The sequence below is a fragment of the Pipistrellus kuhlii genome, unplaced genomic scaffold, assembly GCF_014108245.1.
Source record: "Pipistrellus kuhlii isolate mPipKuh1 unplaced genomic scaffold, mPipKuh1.p scaffold_m20_p_12, whole genome shotgun sequence".
NCBI classification, from domain to species: domain Eukaryota; kingdom Metazoa; phylum Chordata; class Mammalia; order Chiroptera; family Vespertilionidae; genus Pipistrellus; species Pipistrellus kuhlii.
The window spans coordinates 23,514,012-23,535,212 of record NW_023425427.1 but is presented as its reverse complement, the minus strand read 5'-3'; positions in this window follow the sequence as shown (position 1 = coordinate 23,535,212).

Sequence of the window (21,201 nt, the reverse complement as noted above, 5' to 3'; positions counted from 1 at the left end):
TTAGATTATGAATTCTCAAAGTAAATAATCATGTTATTTTTGTTTGTTTGTGTTTTCATTCTTTACCCCATAGACTAACCAATGTCTGGCATAGAGTATATACTTAGATATGGTAGCTGCTGCTACCCTTCACACTGTCTCTGTTCCAGTTCTCTAAGCCCGAGGCAAAGTTTACATGGAGCTATAAGCCCAGGGTGACAAGAAAGTGAAATGAGGCAGGAATGAAGAGAAAGCAACAACAGTTGATACATTGCAGGTTTCATAAGGAAACACAACCAGTGCTCTGTCAGAAGGGATATCTCCAAGGGAGAGCCTTATGAGACTAAAACATGTCAGAACAGTACCTTGGGATGAGGAGGGACCATAAGTTTATCTGAAGAAGTCTTCCTCTTCCTATCCCTTATTGGTCAGCATAAGATTTATGTTGGCCAGTAGTCTATTTACTTTTGAAAAGAATGTGTACTTTGCATTTATTGGATATAGTGCTTGATAAATATCAAATAAGTTACTGGGTTAATAGTAACAGTCAGTGCTTTTGTTTACTTACAGATACTTCAGATTCTCTTTACTACAGATCTTCCGAGGTCATTGTTACTACAGCTCCCTCTTTTCCTGTAGCTAAAACTAACCCCACAGTTTCTGTCTTCTCTGGCTTTCCTGAGATAAGATCTCTGTACTCAACAATTCCTTCAGAATTTGTTTAGGTATCCCCTCTCTGTTGAACAATCTGGAAATTAACCCCAGGCAGTAAGGTGTGCAATCCAAAGGTTCTTTTGGTTCCTTCCTCTTCTCTCCCAGAGGATGTTTTTATGCTATCTATTGTTTCATAGATTTCCATAGATTTAAAATCAGACAGGTTCTCTAGTTATCCTTTATCCTGCTTTCTTTTGGTTTGATTTGCTGTTCTTTTTCTGGCTTCTTTAGCTGAAGGACTTAGATTCCTGATTTTCAGTCTATCATGTTTTCCAAGTGCATTTGTCTCTAAGCTTAAACTGAAATCAATATGTTTTGATAAGTTCTATCTTTATCATTTGATTCACAATCTTTCTGTTTCTTTTTGTTATCTTTACTTTGACTCATTGATTTCTATCTTAAGTTTATATTGTGATTGATTTCAACCATTTAATATTTCTTGAGAATTGATTCCTGAAACTATGTGGTCAAAATTTGTTAATGGTCTATATGCACTTGCAAAGAATGTGTATTGTATATATGTTGTCTACACTGTTTACATTAACATAATTAGGTTAATTTTTCTAAAGTTTTTTATTCAGGTCTTTGATATACTAACTTATCTTTTGTCTGTTTATCAGCTATTGAGAGAAGTGTATTAAATTTTATTAAGGTTATTGATGCACATATTTTTGTTTTAGTTCGATAAATGTTTGCTTTATATATGTTGACCCTAACTCACTAAGTAAGCATTTTAATATCTTCCTGGTGTAATTTCAACTTTATTATTATATAGTCAATGTGCAAAATATTATAGTTGTGAATTTTAATGCAGTAATATCAGAAAATTTAAAATGGTCTTCCCAAAACACAATTAACCAATATTATGTATAATGCTAACATCTTAGAGATTAAAAAAAATTATATATATATATATATATATATATATATATATATATATATACACACACACACACACACACACACACACACACATACACACTTGTTTCAGAGAGGAAGGGAAAGGGAGAGAGAGATAGAAACATTAATGATGAGAGAGAATCATTGATTGGCTGCCTCCTGCATGTCCGTTACTGGGGAGGAGCCTGCAACCCATGCATGTGCCATTGATGGGAATCAAACCCAGGACCCTTCAGTCCATAGGCCAATTCTCCATCCACTGAGTAAAAGCAGCTAGGGCAGAGATTCTTTTTAGTATTTCAAAATCTCTGAAGTCATTAGCTAGTTTCTCCTCATTCCATTTCTTGTTTCATAACTAGGTATTATTAAAAGTCCTCAATATATATTGGTCAATGAATACATGTTTATTAACTCTCACTGCTACTGAAAAATCACACTATTTATAAAAGAAGTCTCATTTTGGATTCAGCAAAATAAGACTGAGAGTAAATGATTTTTATATGCACGATGATAATTAAATATGAGAAATAAATAGAAGTTTCATATATTGGTGGTCATTCTAAAATGTAAGTAATATCATCAGTTCCCCTGGCTATTAGTGCCTCATGTTTTTACTCTAACATGGTGGTTATAAGCATAGACAACGAACCCCAACAGCCCCAGGTTCAAGCTACCACTTAACAATTTTGTGATGTTGGGCAAGTTACTTAAACTATGAAGGCCTCCATTTCCTCCTTTTTCAAATAATATGCATAATAATCACCAGCTTTACATATACAATAAGGGTTAAATGAAAGCATAATTTAAATCACTTATAGGACCAATTGTTTAGTAAGTAATCAAAAGATGTTAACCTGACACAATTATATCTTTCCCAGTAGACTTTTCTTTGCAATTTTAAAATTTCCTTTCATATCTTTCTTCTTCGGTGTCATCTAAGTCCCTCCAACCAGCTATAGTTCCTTTTACTTTTCTGTTAAAAAGCCATCTTCTAATGACTCATCAAAACTATTTCTAATGACTCATCATTCCTTTGACAACACTTCTTCCTTACCTCCTCTCAACCACTTTACATACAAGGCAAAGGTAGATTTACTTAGAAGCTAATGAAGCTTAAGGCTCAGGGATCCACATCACTATGGATTCATTTTTTAGGTCCTAGGAGGAAACCTAGAGATTACTTCATGGAATCAGATATTTTTTGCAAAATTTTCAAAAGTGAGATATATAACTTCAATCAGTTTTCCCCTCCCCCCCCCCACCACACACACACACACACACACACACACACACACACACACACAATCTTCCCTGCATTGTGTTCCCCTTGTGTTGTCCCCATTCTATTACATTATGTTAAAATGGCCACAGGCTTTGTTGGATCTGGCTAAGGGGAAAGTTGAGTTGAGCCTGCTATGTGATTTTCAGACACTACCAGGTATTATTGACCATATACTGTCCCATCATTGGGCTGACTTCCAAAAACCACCCCACTGACTACTAACTTCATTAGCAGTATGATCCAGAGGCACAAGGACAAAGGCAATTTTACAACATGGCCATGTCCTATAGTTCACAGCTCTGAAAGCATATTAGTTGGAAAAGGAAAAAGGAAATTGAAAAGTATGAAGCCAGAAGATGTTCTGTACAAAATTGTTTTAATCCTCAGACATGTAAAATGTAGGTAAAAGTTTCAGTTCTTATTAAGGCTAAGTAAAAAAAAAAAAAAAAAAAAAAAAAAAAAAAAAGCCTTTTTCTCATGTTGAAAATATATTCATTATCTATCTGTTTACCTAAGTAACTTAGGAGAAAAGGGGTGAAAGAGGGCAGTATTAAGAATTAAGCAGTTAGACAGTTATTCCCCACATCTGACAAATTATCCTTACAACTTCTTGTCAGTGTTGTTAACAGGGACTGTTATTTTACTAATCCTTATGATCCAATGATTTCTTTTTTTCATGTTTCAGGGCACAGCATGTGTGAGAGTGGATTTGTTAAGCTGAGTGGGTTTATCCTTCTTTTATGTATTCGTTCAATTTTATGTTCATTTACTTATTGTACACATATGGCAATAAAAGCTGCTAAAGCAATTGCTATCCTGCAAAACAACAAGGCACAGAAGCAGATGTCTTACTTCCGAGATTTTTTCTCCTCGGGATTATTATGACTAAAGATCCTTTCCCCTGCCCCCTGAACAGGACAAGGGGCTGTTTACTGGAGGCTTTTTTAAAAATTATTATTATTATTAAATTATTATCTGTGTACATATCTTACCACTGTGGAGGCTTCTTTTAATGACTGAGGAAAGCTCAAATATCCCCCCCCCCCCCATTATGACAATCCATCTCAGGGGCAACACACACATGAATATTATAAATGTATTTTTTCTATCTTTGCAAAGATATTATTCAACCCATTAAAATTTAAAAAAATATATTGTCAAAATCAAAATTACATGGGTAAATAAAATCACCGAAGTTGCCTCAAAACATGTTTGTTATAGTTGTATTAACTATATGGAAATGGCAAAACACTGCAACTTATTTCAAACTGAAAATAATGACGTTGGCAAGCCCAACATTGTACATTGAAGGTGGGCCTTGGAAAAAGAGTTAATTCCACTGGGCAGAGATTAGCTTGTTTTCAGTCACGTGCTATTTCAAGAATTAAATATCATAAGTAATACAGGAAATAAGAGGAATAGTTTAAAGAAGGGAAATAATTTAACATTTAAAGTTGTTGTTTTTTTCTTTTTCTTTTTTTTTTTTTAAGAAAATTGCCTTATTTTTGAGAGAATGAGAGAACAATTACCCTTCCTTCCTTTCTTCCTTCTTTATTCCTTCTTTCTTTCTTCCTTCCTTCCTTCCTTCCTTCCTTCCCTTTCTTCCTTCCTTCCCCTACTTCCTTCCTGTCTTCCTTCCTATTTATAATATTTAACCTTTTTATTTGGGATATTTGACCTCTAAACTGAGATGACTGAAAATACCTTCTCTGAGCATTAACCTTTTGAAAGACATTATCTACCCCCCGCCCCCGCCCCACTCTACTCAAGGGCTACTTGTCTATTGAAGGCATTGTCTACTTTACTAACCTAGGCAAGCATTTGTCCTTACACTAAATGCTGACATCTCCCGATAGGAGGGAAGCTGGAAAGGAGGAAAATTGAAGGTCAATATGTTTATTTTGCTCTCAAGCGCATTGATGTACATACGTGTGTTGGGGCAGGAGGGTGGAGCTTGCGAGAAGGCCAGGTGGGGAGGGGGCAAATACTCTGTGATGTTGTCTGCTTATGGGCTTATAAAGTTTAGAGCTGCATTAGGATAAGCATTACCATTAGGGTGAAGAGGAGAGCAGACCTCGATTGCAAAAGCTTCTAGCTAAATGCATAGGGCAATAAGTAAATGATACGCATTATTGCATTCACCCCTTCTCCCTCCCTTATTCAAGCTAATTGGATATTTCAATCCATTTCAGAGAATTAACACAACTGTCAGTCATCTTCCATAGTACAGAGGAAGAAAATGGAATATGCTTAGCAATGTGGCTCAAACAATAGCCCATGTGTCTTAGATTTATGTCCAATCACTAGCTGGATTGAAGCCAAGAGGCGGTTCACAAATTTGCTGCACATTAGAATTACCTGGGGAATTCTGAAAAATCCCATAAAAAATCCCTACACCCAGGCTCCTCCCTAGACCTATTAAATCAAAATCTCTGGAGGTAGGACCTGCACACCAGTGTTTTTTTAAAAGGTCTTTAGGAAATTCAAATTAGCAGCAAAGTTGGAAAACCAGTCCAATAGGGGAACAAAATTATTTTACACACGTGAAGTAGGAGAAATTCATATGGCAAGATTATATGTACATAGTCTTCTCTTCATCCTGTTGTGTTTCAAATAGACTATGATATAAATGAACAAGAATTACAACCTTACCTCTCCCTCCTCTCACTCCCCCTCCCCAAAAAGCTGGTGGTATAGAATCTGGATTTGGAAAGATATTCCTCTGTTACTACTTTAACATTTCAAGCCCCCAGAATAGTGTAGTCACCTAACCAGCTTTATCAGCATCACCTAATAATGTGTTAAATATTCAAGTTATTGAGCCATGGCCCAGATGTAGGGAATCAGCAACTCTGGTGAGACCCTATCAATCTCTGTTAATACTTCCTCCACCTGATTGTCATGCATTTAAAGTTTGAGAACATCTGCCCTGCTAGACAGTCAAGGTGTCCTTAGGATAATGCCTTCCTGAAGGAAGAGGAGTGTCACTCGAAAAAGATTTGGACTTACCAAGTACACAGCATTTACCCTGATAACTAATAGAGAATGGCCTTCCTCCATTGGTAGGCAGAGACTGGTACTTGAAAGCAGCGGCAGGAGTATCTAGGATGTCTTACATTTCAACAGAGTGGCCAGCTGTCCTGGTTTGCCAGGGACTTCCCCTGTGTGAGCACTGAAAAATCTCACATTCACACTCTAACAGGTTTGGCTCAGTGGATTGAGCGTCAGCCTGTGGGCTCAATGGTCCCAGGTTCGATTCAGGTCAAGGGCATGTATCTTGGTTGCGGGCACATCCCCGGTAGAGGGTGTGCAGGAGGCAGCTGATTGATGTTTCCCTCTCATTAATGTTTCTAACTCTCTCTCCCTCCCCTTTCCTCTCTGTAAAAAAATCAATGAAATATATATGTTTTAAAAATCTCACATTCTGGGGAATCCCTAAACCCTGGTTTTGAAAAGCTTAGACAATAACATGAAATTTAGGGGGGAAATGATTCAGGTTTGGGGTAAATCACAAGTGCTGATTAAAACTAAGCCAGTGTGGACACAATCTAGCCTTCTTTATCCATTTTGGGAAAGGTAAATCTGTTTGGTTGAAAGGCCTTATTATTAAAAAAATCTTTGTCTTAATAGTATCCCCTCCACTTAGTCCATTGATTCTCAGTTTTGGCTGGGTATTGGAATCATCTGACAAGCTTTAAAATGACAGGTATTTGAACATGCTCTCAGAGAATCAGAGATTCTGAATTTTTTGGTCTGGGTTGCATCCTGGGCATGATTCAGGAGCCACTGCTTAAGCTTTTGAACTGCTGCCATTTCTTTTAACCTTGTCTTCCTAGATTTATAGCTGAGGGGTGTGTGTGTGTGTGTGTGTGTGTGTGTGTGTGTGTTTGTCTTAGTATACCAGTGAATGCACAGCAAATCCTGATGGCCCATCTATAACTGGATATCCAAATTTGGTTAAGATATGTGCCATTTAAGTATTGTGATAGGTCTTTCAATGTCTACATTGAATTAGTATGGTTTCTTTTGTCATTTTAGGAAGCCATACTGCTAAGCTGCTGCCATTGCTAAGTATCTGGGCATTTCTTTATAGGAATTGTTTTTAAGAATCTTTAAGACTTTAAACCAAAATTACTGCATCATTTATGCCAGGACCATTAAAACCTCCTACTATCAACCTTCACTTAAAAAAATAATTATTATTCAAAGTATTACATATGTCCCCCTTCATCCTTCACTGATTCCTTCTAGCCCAACCCTGCCCCTTGCCCAGATTATTCAGCAGTTTAATTAGTCTCTCTGATATGAGCCTAAGCTTTCTATATTCATTTATACTATCTTAAGCTAGACCCACTTCTTAAAAATTATTTTGAAATATTATGGATTTATAAGAGGTGACAGAAAAATGCACTTTTTATCCAGCCTCCCCCAAAGTTGATATCTTACATAAATATAATATGGTATTACTACCAGGAAGTTAATATTGGTAACCATCCATAGAGCTTTCACACATTTCACCAGTTATATGTGCATTCATATTTTGTGAGCATGTATAGAGTTTTACCCAATTTTATTGTATGTGTGAATTCATGGAACCATAACACAATCAAAATACAGAATTCTATCATCACCATAGAGTTCCTCCCTGATAACCATGTGTAGTTACCATACCACCTTCTCCCCCATCTCTGACCTGTTACAACTTCTAATCTGTTCTCCAACTCTCCCATTTTGTTATTTTATCTGGGGGATATAAGAGATCAACCGAAGGGCTTGTTTACATGCATATAAGTACAACCAATGGACACAAAACTTTGGGGAGGGAGGGCATATTTGGGGGGGGGGGCAATGGTAAGATATGTACACAGATAATAATTTAATAAAAAAAAGAAAAAAAGAATGATATAAGGCATAATCGCGAATTACTTAATCTTTTGAGACTGGCTTTTTGTTTTGTTTTAACTCATCATCATTCCCTTGAAGATCATCTTCATTTTGAAAAGTTCATCTCAATTTTGCATGCATCAACGATTCATCTCTTGTTATTGCTAAGTAGAAATCTATGGTAAAAGGGTATCACAATTTGTTTAACATTCACCCTTTAAAGGACATTTAGGTAGTTTCCAGTATTAGGCTATTATAAATAAAACTGCTATAAGCAGTTATTTATAAGTTTCTGCTTGAACTTAAATTTGTATTTCCTTGGACACTCAAGAGTGCAATTGCTGGGTTGTAAAATGAATCTATTTTAGTTTGAAAAGAGACTATTTCCAGAGTGGCTGAAGCATTTTATATTTCACAAGAAATATGATTCAAAATTTCCACAGATCACTGTCTCCTGGGCCTGGCAATCATCATTTTTGACCTTTACCTCTCCAGGCTGTTGTGAAGTGGTTTGGGGCTTTGTTAGCTTTCTTGCGAGTTTATACTTGTGTCCATAAAGTAGGCTGAATTCTCCAGGGAAGGGTGATGGCTCTATTACTGAATTATTACTTTAAAATGTTGTGTTGGCTACTTTTGTTATCTTTTATTTTTGTATAGCTGTATACTGAACTTAAAGAATATATTACCGCAAATGAAAGATGTACACCTGGTGGCAAACACTAATTTAAGGGATAAAAATTCCTGACGACTGCTTCTGTCATCCCTTACTACACACTGAGCTTCATTAGTAATACATGACTCTCAGATCTTTTCCTTGGGACAGATTGCATAATCAGCCTTTGTGTTGATTTCTCATTTCATTCTTTAGAGACTGAACCAATTAGAATAATTGGCCAGTACAGTAAAAGCACAAAGAACTTTCTTATATTTTTTGTGATCCACCCTTTAATAGGGGTTAGAAATGAGATTACTGGTATGCACATGAAACTCAGAAGGGCAACAGGGAAAGAATATTGTTTCTTTAAAAATATCTTTTCAGTGTTGGTCCAGAAAAAGGAAAGAGAAGAAATATGAAGCTGAGGAAAACATAAAAGTCATAATATGATTTTTGTGTTAAGGACGTGAGTGTGGAATTAGTAAGAATCAGGGACAATCCTTTCCCACCAAGGACGCAGGAGCAAATGACACCATAAATACTCCCAGCTCCTGGAAAACCTCTTGGAGCTGTAATCACAGAAGGTAACGGCAATGAGTCAGGGCAGAGGTGTTCAGAGCAAGGGAGGGAAGGAGAACAAAAGGAGAGTGGATGTTTTTAGATCTGTCATTTTGAAATTGACCTGCTTCTGCTTTGGTGCTGCTTTGCCCACCCGATGGAGCAACTGTGTTTTAAAATCACTGGAGTAGAGCAAGTGACTTTTATCAAGGTCTCCTTAGTTGGAGAGCATGGTACAAGAGTGAGGGTACAATCAATTGTTCTCTAGGTACATTGTCCTCAAACCTCAACTCACTGAGAGAAACTGACCATTGGATTATTCCCTTCGATGGAAAGCAAAAATAATGAAAGTGACAAAGTGTGTGAAAGCACCCTACAAGATGCTGGTCACTTGCTGATTATGTCTGTTTCAGTCTTAAGAGCCCATCATATTATTGGCATAGAAGAGACTTAAGAAAAACATCTGTTGATTGTCCAAATGAGTGGATGTGTGTGATTCATATCCTATCTTCTAGTGACCAGTGGTCAACAAACTCATTAGTCAACAGAGCCAAATATCAACAGTACAAGAATTGAAATTTCTTTTGAGAGCCAAATTTTTTAAACTTAAACTTCTTCTAATGCCGTTTCTTCAAAATAGTTTCGCGTACGCTGTGGTATTTTGTGGAAGAGCCACACTCAAGGGGCCAAAGAGCCGCATGTGGCTCTTGAGCCGCAGTTTGCAGACCACGGTTCTAGTCTATGCCCTCACAGTGGAATTTCGGCATCATATTGTAAAAGTAGTTTTGATGTTGATTGGCATTGTTTCCATCTTATAGGTAAAGATTCTAATCGTAAGACTTCATATTGACATCACAAAGGTCTCAAAGGCATTACTTAGCAAAAACAATTAGAATCTGTATAATTTATAATTTATAAAGTGGCCAGGCCACTTCTAGTTTGGCCCATCTTCTGGTGGCTCTAAGGATGTCCCTAGGATCATCCAGGCATAATCGGAAGGCTGTAGGATCTTGGGACTAAAATATTTCTCAGTATTTATTGCTTTGATTTAAAATGGACTGGTACAAAAATAGCTTCAGACATAACATGACATTTCATGATTTAGCATAAAATCTGAGAAATAGAGGTTATCTAAAGCCTGCAATGGTAACATCCCCTCTGCTATTGTCTTTAGACAGAGATTCTACATCAGTAATACTATTTTTTTTTTTTTTGCATGATATTCAGGTTAATTTCCTGTTCTGTCTAAAGAAGCAAAGGGGTGATTGGTATGAGAGGTGGTATGGATCCCAAAGGTGAAAAGTATTATTTTGTAATAATTTCTGGCTACCTGAAGGATGGGAGAGACTCAAGACATTAGAATCAGTGCATTATGTGTAGCAGGCTATGTTGTGGCTTACTTATTAACTTTTATATGTTTATTGTTATGTGGTATCCTTTTTTTGAATTTTGATATGTGTTTGTGACTTTGTATTACTTAGGAATTATATACTGGGGTTTTATAGTCCATTGTCTTAGACTAGAGATAGTTCAGCATAGTGCTTGTCACTATTAAGTACTGTTACATCGAAAGTCTTTGCTTGTGTACTAATATATGATACAAGGACTGCCCAAGACAAAGCGAGGATTAGTTTAGAAACTGCAAGGGATAATAGAAGAGTGTATGATTTACTCTTAATCTATTTGTTATGTAATTATAAAACCAACAAATGATCATTGTAGAAAATTTGAAAATTTCCTAGGTAAAATAGAGATCATCCAAATTTGGGGCAAATTTTAGAATGTGAAGTTGTTAATGACTATTAATGCTTTCACATTTTCTAGGACTTAAAATAGACTCTTCTTTCTAAAAATCTATTTATAACATTTTATTTTAATGATGTTTTCATCATGTGGAAACACACACAATGTAAAAAAATAAGTAGAAAGATACATATTTTTGATGTTTCAGATGGCCAAATGGAAGAAAGAAGGAAAGTCAGTAAGCAGAAAGAACATCGAGTAGCATCGTCTTAATTGTTTACATCAATTTTGGTTATAACTACCTCTTTGTGGGTAGAGTTATTAACGGGGACTCCCCTAATTCAAGAAAAACACATGAACTTCAAGCCTTCTTGAAACCAAGTATTTTTTTCCACAAAAGGCAACCTTGTCCATTTCCACACTTCCTTATTACACAGGGAAAGAATATTGTGTAGCTAACACTGAATTTGCTGGGAGGAAGGCACTTCCCACTGATTCTCACAGATGACTTTACAATTTCTGCTGCTGTATTACCATGTTTCCCCGAAAATAAAACATCCTCCGAAAATAAGACCTACTTACAGGTTTCCTTCTGAGTGAAATATAAGGCATCCCCCCGAAAATAAGCCCCCCCTCCCCCTCTAGGCTAAACATAAGAGATTTGGTCCACTGATTATGAAAGAAATGGAGTCACAAGAAATTCACCAGGAAATTCAGGAATTGGATTGTTATGATGATGTTCCAGAAGATGCTGACATGATTGTCATTGAATAAATGAGTAAATTCTTCATACTGTAGGATTCACAGTTCATCTGGTTTGTGTTGACAACTACCATATACAAGTAATAAATTTCCTTTATTTTCATTTAACAATAAATGTGTACCGTATTCTTCTTCATGGAAAAATAAGACATCACCTGAAAATAAGACCTAGCGCATCTTTGGGAGCAAAAATTAATATAAGACACTGTCTTATTTTCGGGGAAACAGAGTATCATAATCTTAAACCAGTATATTTTTAACAGATGCTGCATCTTAGCTAACTTTTACAGCTATAAAAATTAACTCTCAAATGTCTCTGATATGACTATTGTTTGGCCATGTTTCAGGACAGTATAATAATGACCCAGAGGTATCATTAAAGAGGAGGAAGGTGTTGATTGTGCTGTTCATTACAGGGTGAAGTGGGAGTTGGAGGAATGGACCACAGAAGAGTGAGTAAGCAGGAAATCTGAGGTCATTAGTGAAAAACAAGGTTTAAATGAAGGTGAAGAGGCCTGAGGAAAACTGTTATAACATTTAAAAAGACCTTTAAGAAGTATATCCACAGTGTGGTTTCTTTTATAAGCTGATGAAATGAATGGCTTTCCTATTGGAAATATCCACTAAGTTGGAAAAACAATCCATTTGGAGTTGTAGGAACATTTCAGAGGAACGATCAATTTATTATGATAAACCGTGATGACATCACCTTGAAGATTCCTTCCAAGCTCTGTTGTAGAAAACACAGCTCAATGACAATTTGACATGCATTCTGACCACCAGAATTTATTATTAATTTAGTTATTCAATGGATATTCATTGATCATTTTCTCCTATCAGGTACTGTTCTAGGTACTGAAGATTCATCCATGAAAAACAGCCTTAACAAAACAAATGAAACAAATACCCTGGCTTTCAATAGATTATTGTTGAAAGGGGCCTCAGATAAGTTATATGCTTGCCAATGCAGCAAGATGGTGTTTTTATTTTATAAGTTTCTCATTCCTGCTCACTTTCACACCTATCACTTCTCCCTTAGGAAGGAGAGAATCACAGAAAACAAAAATGTCAAATCTCAATTATTAATTTTCAAAAAATGTCTTTTCCAAATTTCAATGGAGATAACAGTTTAATGAATATTTGTTGTTGTTTTTAATCAACCTCATTGCAGTATCATTTGCATATAATAAAATACATATATTTTTTAGTAAACAGTCAGTGAGTTTTAACCAATATATACATTTGTATAGCCAGTACCCCCATAAAAATAGAGATCAATTCTAAAGCCCTAGAAAGTCCCCTCCTAGCCTTTTGCAACCATTGCCTCATCTCCTTTCCTAGGCAACCACTGATCTATTTTCTATAATTATAGATTAATTTTGCCTATTCTACAATTTTTTTATAAATTGAATACAATAGCTGCCTTTTTGTATATGGCTTCATTTGCTCAGTGTATTGTCTTTAAATTTCATTTATATAGGGATGTTTTTAACCAGGACTTCAGCCTTGGGTGCTGACTTTGTCTGAAGGCTTCTATATGTACATCTGAACCTCTGACATCACCAGTGTTTGTTCTTGGCTTAATATTTTAAAACTTACTAAGAAGCGCAAGGCTGAAGCAAGGAAAACTATTGTCCATATAATGGTAGTACTGTGGTTTTTGTTGTATAATTTTCCCACTATAAACTTGTTACTGTGTTGATCATCCAGGAGGATGTTCTTTCCACAAAACCCTTGGTGATACTAAATTTCTAAAGGCAGCTGTCCTACTATTCCTGTAGTTTTCATTTTCGGGGAACATTTCTGGAAAATTCAAAGGGTCACAACCTGTAAGAAGCAGTTATTCACCTGAGAGCTAATTCTTCCGCTAAATGTGAGTCATCCAATCTTTACATGCCCTTAGAGAGAACCCAGAGACTTGCAAAAACAATGATTCTGTAATAGATACAAATATATAGATTATTTAAGATGACTGTGTATGATCAGTAAAGTTAAAAATCAAAGAATCCTTTTGAGTTAGGCTTACTTTTTTCATTTATGTTTCTGTGACATATACTAATAGTTTAGGGTAATCTCTGATTGGTTTTAGGTCCTTTTATATCAATGTTGAAGTATTTGATATACATCTGTTTTCTTCCTTCTTTCCCCCCTCTTTTCCTCCCTCCCCCTCCCCCTTTCCTCTCTCCTGACTTATTTTAATCTACCGTACTTCGCTCTAAATTTGTTGAGATGGCATTTAGTAACAGAAAGGTAGAAAGCAGTGTGAAAAGTTCTGTGGAAATTTAACTGTTCAGAAGGCATATTAACCAACTCCTATATTGAAGAGAGATCTGAATTTACCCACAGTTACCCTTTCTCAGGTTCCTTGAATAAAGACCATAGAAAGTTGTCTATAATATCTTGACAGGCATGTAGAATTCGTAGCAATTGCCCCAAAGAACTTACCTGCCAAAGATGCATATGAAAATATTTAATTGCTCCTATTTTGGCAGCTACACCAATACAAACACAGTCCTTTTTGTTTTATATCATGATCATCGCCTGCTGTTTACCACTGTATACCTAGCTAATGGTGTGGTTTCCATGGCTTGTTAATTTCATGGCCAAATAATATTGTAATTTATCGCACACTTTATTGTGGGAGGACTGAGACTCTATAAATTCTTGTGCATGTTTCCCCCTTTAAAATGTATGAAACTGAGACCAGGCAAAAAAAGTATTAAATTTATTTCAAATATACTTGATAGCTAACATCAATAAGGACAGACAAGGAATATTTCTTTTTCCAGTAACAGTAACTGTTTTTAAAGACTAAACTACTAAATGTGTTGTTACTGAGCAGGGGACTCAGTTCACTGGGATCACTTCTTAGCAAAGTAAAGGAAAACTTGGAAAGGAAATATGAGGCTTATCAAATATTGACTAATCAGTTACACCTTGCCTAATTTAATTTTTCAGAATCATTTAGTATTTTTTTTAACTCTCTTCTCCTTCCTCACATTACTCTCCTAAGAATGGATTATTAGTATCTTAAAACATAATAAATCATCTTTCATCTCTGTAAATCTAAGTATAAAAGCAAACTTTACTTATCTAAGAGAACTTATTATCTTTTAGAGTAACTGTGCCATAAATTCTCTCAAAAATTAAAACAAGCAAAAACAATACTTTCAGGAAGCCATTGCATTTCAGAATTTTAGGAAAAAGACTTTAGAATATATATAATTTTATAGCTAAAGCAGGTGAAGCCTAAAGTAGGAAGGTGACCATCCCAGTCAGGGAAAGGGGTTGAAGATAAGGTTTCAAACTGAGAGACAGTCTGTGGGGACTCAGTCAGAGCAATTCAGACGTTGAAGCACAGGCTGGGAAGGTTGGCATCTGGCCCCCAATGTGGGATTCAGACAGACAGTGGGTCCAGTGAAGCCCAAAATAGGCCATCCCATCTTCAGAGAGTGCCAAAGATCCCTCAGGGGCATGAGCAATAAATGCCAGTCAGCCTGAGTGTGGGCCAGGCTGACTAATTCTGAATTTAGGTTTATCTCAGATACTTCTGGAAAAGAGTTTGGACAAGGGTGTGTCCAGTGCAGATTCTTGAAATCCTGCCCTGTATTTAGTGTTGGTTCTGTGTAAATCCTCCAAAGGATTCCAATATTTTTATTTTACTCCATAATTCCAAGTGTGATGATTAATAATTTAATAAATGAATAACTATGATCACAGAGAATATGAATATATGTGAGAGGATGAAGATGGGAGAGTGAAACATTCTGGAGTAGGGAAGATAAGAAAAACTACTAGAAATGTAGAGGAATTCAGTAGAAAATCAGTGCCTGACACCATGCCCTACTCTATGCATGTTTAGAAGTTGGGTTGCAGTCTCAGTCCCTAGTTGGGAGAGTACAGGAGGCAGCCAATCAATGATTCTTTTTCATCATTGATGTTTTTATCTCCTCCTTTCTTCTCTGAAATCAATAAAAATATTTTTAAAAAAAAATAGATGTACACATTTTAAAGTTTATCTTTTATGAGATAATTACCAACATTCTTCACCTCCATGTAGAAAATAATATAGTGTAAAAGAATATGGGTTTTACTTTAGGCAATTTAGCATTCTGACATTCTGAGCATTCTCATAATGAAATTAAATCCAGAAGGAGATTTCTGTTCATGATCTCTTGAAATGATCCTGTTCATCCACAATATTTCCCATAATCACAAAGGTGGTGCCATGGGGCAGGAAACTCCAGGATTATTAAAGTTTCATAAAGCAAAGAAAAATTTAAGAATAGAATGTTCCCAAACAGATAAAGGTCTTGAGAAATAATTTCCAGCAAAGCATAAATTATGTTCTGCTTGCCAAAGGACAAAAATATTTAGGTTGAGTCATAGAGTTGAGAGTAACCTTAAAATTCACCAGATTTGTACTATCCAATGAGATAGACTGTTGGGAGCCAGCAGAGTTGAGGCAAGCAACTCAGTCTTAAGGAAATAGAATTAAGTTCCTTCTAGCAGAAGTTATGCGGTGCCCTGAGGGCTTGGCCAGAAGATAAGATTAACCTGGGGCTTAGCATCTCCTATCTTCCTGCCTCTTCCCCTTCCTGATCCTCCCCCCTAGATAGCCCAGCCTTGGAATGTTGCACCTTGGAATGTTAACATCTTTGCAACTTCCCCTTCCTGATCCTCCCCCATGGACACTGCCAAAGACCCCCCCTGCATAGGCAACCCTGCCCCCCTTTGTTTCTGCTGTATAAATACAGCCATTTCAGAGAATAAAATTGAGGCTTGATCAGAACCTTGTCTTGCCTTCATTCTTTTGAGTTCCTTGTTTGTTTCATTCTCTTAGGTGGTTCCTGCGTGCCCCCATTGTTGTCCCGAGGGTCAGGACAATGGACACTAGCCAAATGGGGCTATTTATATTTAAATTAAAATTTTAAAGTTAAAAATTTAGTTCCTGATTTTTACTAGCCATATTTTAAAAGTGTTTATTAGCTATTTGTGGGTAATGGGTACTTTATGGGACAGTACAGATATAGAACATATACATTATCACAGAAGATTATGTTGGGCAGTAATAAAGATATAACTAGATAGTGGAAGAAAAGTCAACCGAAGGCCAAGGACATAATATAACTCCCCCAAGGTCATGCAACTGTTTTTAAAGATATACAGAAAGACACAAAGGAAATAACAGAAACTTTAAAGAAACCCTGTAGCTTCTGGAACTGCCTAAGTAGGATTTAATAATACACACTTAGCCTGTTAACAAGGTTAAAGCTCCTGATGTTTGGCAACGCCTACCTACCTAAATTTGGACATTCAGAAATGTATGCAATGAATTTAGTAGCTGAAAACATTTCAACAAACGGCTGCCAGCTCCATATTTTTAGCCACTGTTGTAATTCCAATTATGTTTATCACTATTGTATACAAGGCACCACTCTGAAAAGTGATGGGTTATCTAACCCCAGAGAAATCAAGAAATCTTGTGGGGGAGATGGCTATATTTGAAAAGGTTGATTTTTAAATGCATCATGCAGGCTGTGTCCAGTTTTAAAAGAAATTTCTGCCAGTATGCAATCAATATGTGAAATCTTTTCTCACCTTGCAAAAGTCAAAGACAGTCTCTGCATTTTCATTATTTCGTTGAAATCCAAATATTATTTTTCCATTCTCTAACTTGTTTTCATCACAGTGTGCTCAACTATTGCAAAGGAAGAAAAGGTTAGATTTATCAATCAAAGTTTGCTATAGGCCCTTTAAATAATTGAACCCTCAGGAGAAACAATCCTCATGTATTCTTTTTCTGTTGTTTCAATATCTTCATAAAAAGTCATTTTAATATGTTTGGTCCTATAGCAGCGGTACTGTGAAGGGCTTATCCCCCTCATAGGTCCAAAAAAAACCTGGGAGTCACATGGCTAAAAATGAATAAAGGGAAAGAGTGAAGGAGAATGGAAAGAGACTTAACACTGAGATAAAAACAGTGTTTCTAAAACTCCCTTGAGTTGGGGGCGGAGGAGCACAAATACCATAATTAAACTAGGGAATGTTTTGAACAATCAGCCCAGCCAGTAAGGCTCAGTGGTTGAACATCCAGGAGACCACTGTTTGATTCTCGGTCAGGGCACATGCCTGGGTTGTGGGCTCAATCCCCAGTGTAGGGTATGTAGGGTTATGTAGGAGGCAGCTGATCAATGATTCTCTCTCATCATTGATGTTTCTACCTCTCCTTCTCCTTTCCTTTCTGAAATAAATTTAAAAAGAAATATGTTTAAAATAATTGAACAATCAAAAGAGATGAATACCAGAAGGCATTTGATTAACTTTCTTTCTAGAAGTAAAAATTGCCCTATTGATTCTCTTTCTCCTTCTACTGCCCCAGAAAATGATGCAGTAGGTGTGTGTGTGTTTGGGGGCTGTGGGCAGGGAATATTGGTAGAAATGGAAAATGCATCTTGAGATAATTAGTCTGGAGCAGAAAGACCAAGATCCTGAAGCCAGTAGATGGAAGGCAGACTATGAATCCCAGTCCCCAAGTATAAATGAAGTTTCTGGGAATTCAAGTACAAGTCAAAAAGGGCTCATTTAATCCCTTCAGGCCCCAGTAAGAGTGGGGAAAGGCTGGGTGGAGAGGGAAATGAGTTGGAAGGTAAAATATTCATGATGGGATTTAACTCCCAAAAGGCCACCCAGTAGCTTCCATCAGCTGAAGAATCCTTCCTGCCCTGCTGGTTCCCAGTGGGCGGCTCACAGCTTCAAGGCCTCCTCTGCCAGATGCGGAACTATTGGCAAAAACTCTCCCTCTATTCTGCACTGCAATAACTCAGGCAGGAAATTTGACCCCATTTTCAGGTTCTAAAGAGAAACTCCAAGTTCTGAAAAGACTTAGGAACATGGTGGTTTTTATTTAAAATTTAGAGATGAGGGCAGACCTGAACTGCAGACTGTAGCAGCACCACTCTGAACAAACATCCCCCTTTATTTTCTCTTCCTCGCTCCATTCCCATCTCTGTTTCTCATCCTCTCTTTGCTGGATTACCCACAGGACTTCAGTGTCTTTATTGCATGTTCCTGGTACTAAGACTTCCCTGGGAATTATGAAGAGGTTCACCTTCTATATTAAGCATTTCTTATTTTTCCCCACAAATGTAAGTCAGTCTTAAGACTTACACTCTTAAATATATTTTGGTTTTTCTGCATTACTCATAAACAGACAATAGAGTGGTGAAGGCATGGGGCAGGGAGGGACCTGGGTGGGGAGGAAAGGGGGGAAAAAAAAAAAAAAATATATATATATATATATATATATATATATATATATATATATCTCCCCTCTTTATATATATATATATATATATATATATATATATATATATATATATCCCCTATATATATATATATATATATATATAATTTACACTAGTAAAAGAAAATCATGCAAATTGATCATTCCTCCACTACGCCCACCAGCCAATCAGGAGGGAGTATGCAATTTAACCCAACAAACTTGGTGGCAGCCATAGAGCTGGAGTGAGCAGGAGGCTCGAGTTTTCCCTGGCAATGGAGAAAGCCAAGCTTCCTGCCCACCCTGGCCTCTTCTGAAGGCATGTCTGGGGGCCTCAATGCGGGGAGCATAACAGGTTTCCAGCCCAATCTGGCCTCCACTCAAGGAAGTGCTGGTGGAAAAAAGGAGGGGCTTGGAGCGTGGGTTGTCAGGGATGCGGCCAGCCTAAAAATATAGCCCTCAGCCCCTTACCCAGGCTGGCTATGCCCCTATGGAGGAAAAGTCCCCACTGGGGGGGTGGAGGGGGGGCGTGTGTGGACAGCCTGCAAACAGCCATCAGCCCTTCACCCAGGCTGGCCAGGCACCCTAGCAGGGACACCCCCTGAATAGGGTGTGGCCAGCTTGAAAACAGCCTTCAGCCCCTCACCCAGGCTGGCTGTGTCCCCCTCCCCCAGTGGGAACCCTCACCACATAGGGGTATGGCCAGCCTGCAAACCACTACAGGCACCTCACCCAGGCCCCCCTCTCCCCCATGCCCCAAGGGAGCCCTTACTCTGGTCTAGGACACCCTTCAGGGCAAACCAGCCAGCCCCCACCCATTTACCAAGTCTCTATCTATACTAATAAAAGGGTAATATGCTAATTAGACTGGGAGACCTTCCAGGAAACCTTCTGGACATTCTTCTGGACAAAGCCATGGTGGTGGGGCCAAGGTAAAGGCAGCTAGAGACCAAGACGGGATGGTAGTTGTGGGTAATCACTGGTAAGGGGTGAGTGGGTGTTGGGAGTGAGCAGACCAGCGGGGGGGGAGGGGGAGGAGCTGGGGGCAAGCAGGCTGTCAGTGGGGGTCAGTTGGAGGTGAGCAGGCAGGCAGGGGGGGCAGTTGGGTGTGAGCACACTGGCACGGGGGGCAAGTGGGGGTGATCAGGCTGGCGGGGGGGGGGAGCATTTGGGGGCGAGCAGGCCAGTGGCGGGGGTACAGTTGGGGCAAGCAGGTGAGCAGTTAGGAGCTAACAGTTCTGGATTGCAAGAGGGATGTCTGACTGCCAGTGTAGGCCCGATCCCTGTAAATCAGCAGTAGGACATCCTTCAAGGGATCCCAGATTGGAGAGGATGCAGGTTGGGCTGAGGAACACCCCCTACCTCCTCCATGCACACATTTCTTACACCAGGACACTAGTACTCTTAATATTAAAGATTAAAGAAATAATAATAAAATAAATAGCCTGCCCAGTGTTGCTCAATGGCTAAGTGCCAATCTATGAACCCAGAGGTCATAGTTTGATTCCCAGGTTGTGAATTCTATCTTCAGTAGGGGGCATGCAGGAGGCAGTCAATCAATGATTCTCTCTCATCATTGATGTTTCTACCTCCCTCTCCCTTTCTCTCTGAAATAAGTAAGATAAAATGAAAATGTGAAAAAATATATGTATATATTATATTTGGTTTCTCAATTTTTTTACACATTATAAGCTCCACCTTGGAGACTGCTGCTGGCCTTGGTGTCCACTGTGCTCTCAGCTGGCCTCGTTTGGAAGCTGCTTTTCTGTACTTCCTTGCTACTGGCCTCCTGTAGTTCCTAGATCTGCTTTGCCTCCACCACTAGGTACAGTACAGTAGTTTTCTACCTCCGGGTCATAGGTCATCTTCTAGAAGGTTTATTACTCTACCTTTTACATTTTGATCTATAATTTATCTAGGCTGATTTTTATGTATTGAAGTAGATTAATTGTTTTCCCATGTGGACGTACAATTGGCCCCAGCATGCTTCATAGTAAAGATGACCTTTTCCCCATTGTGCTGAATACCACTTATCATAAATCAAATAACTACAAGTATTTAGTGTGTTGATAAACTCTCTCTGTTTTGTTTCCCTGATTTGTCTATTATTGAACCCAAAACTCACTGTCTTAAACACAGTTTCTTCATAGTAAGTTCTGCTACCTAGTGATGCAAGTCATATAATTTTAAAAATGATCTTTAAGATTGCCCAATCTACATTTCCATATACATTTTGGATTTCTGTCACCAGCAATCTATTGTATTACAAATATCCACAATAAAGACTGGTTATAATTCTGATTTGTATTGTACTGACTCTATGAACAATTTGTAGTAGATTTATATATTCAAAACGCTTAAGAATTTCAATACATAAATAAAATGTTCCATAAGAACAAAATTATGGGAAGGGGCATGGAGAAATGTCCTGTCATAGTA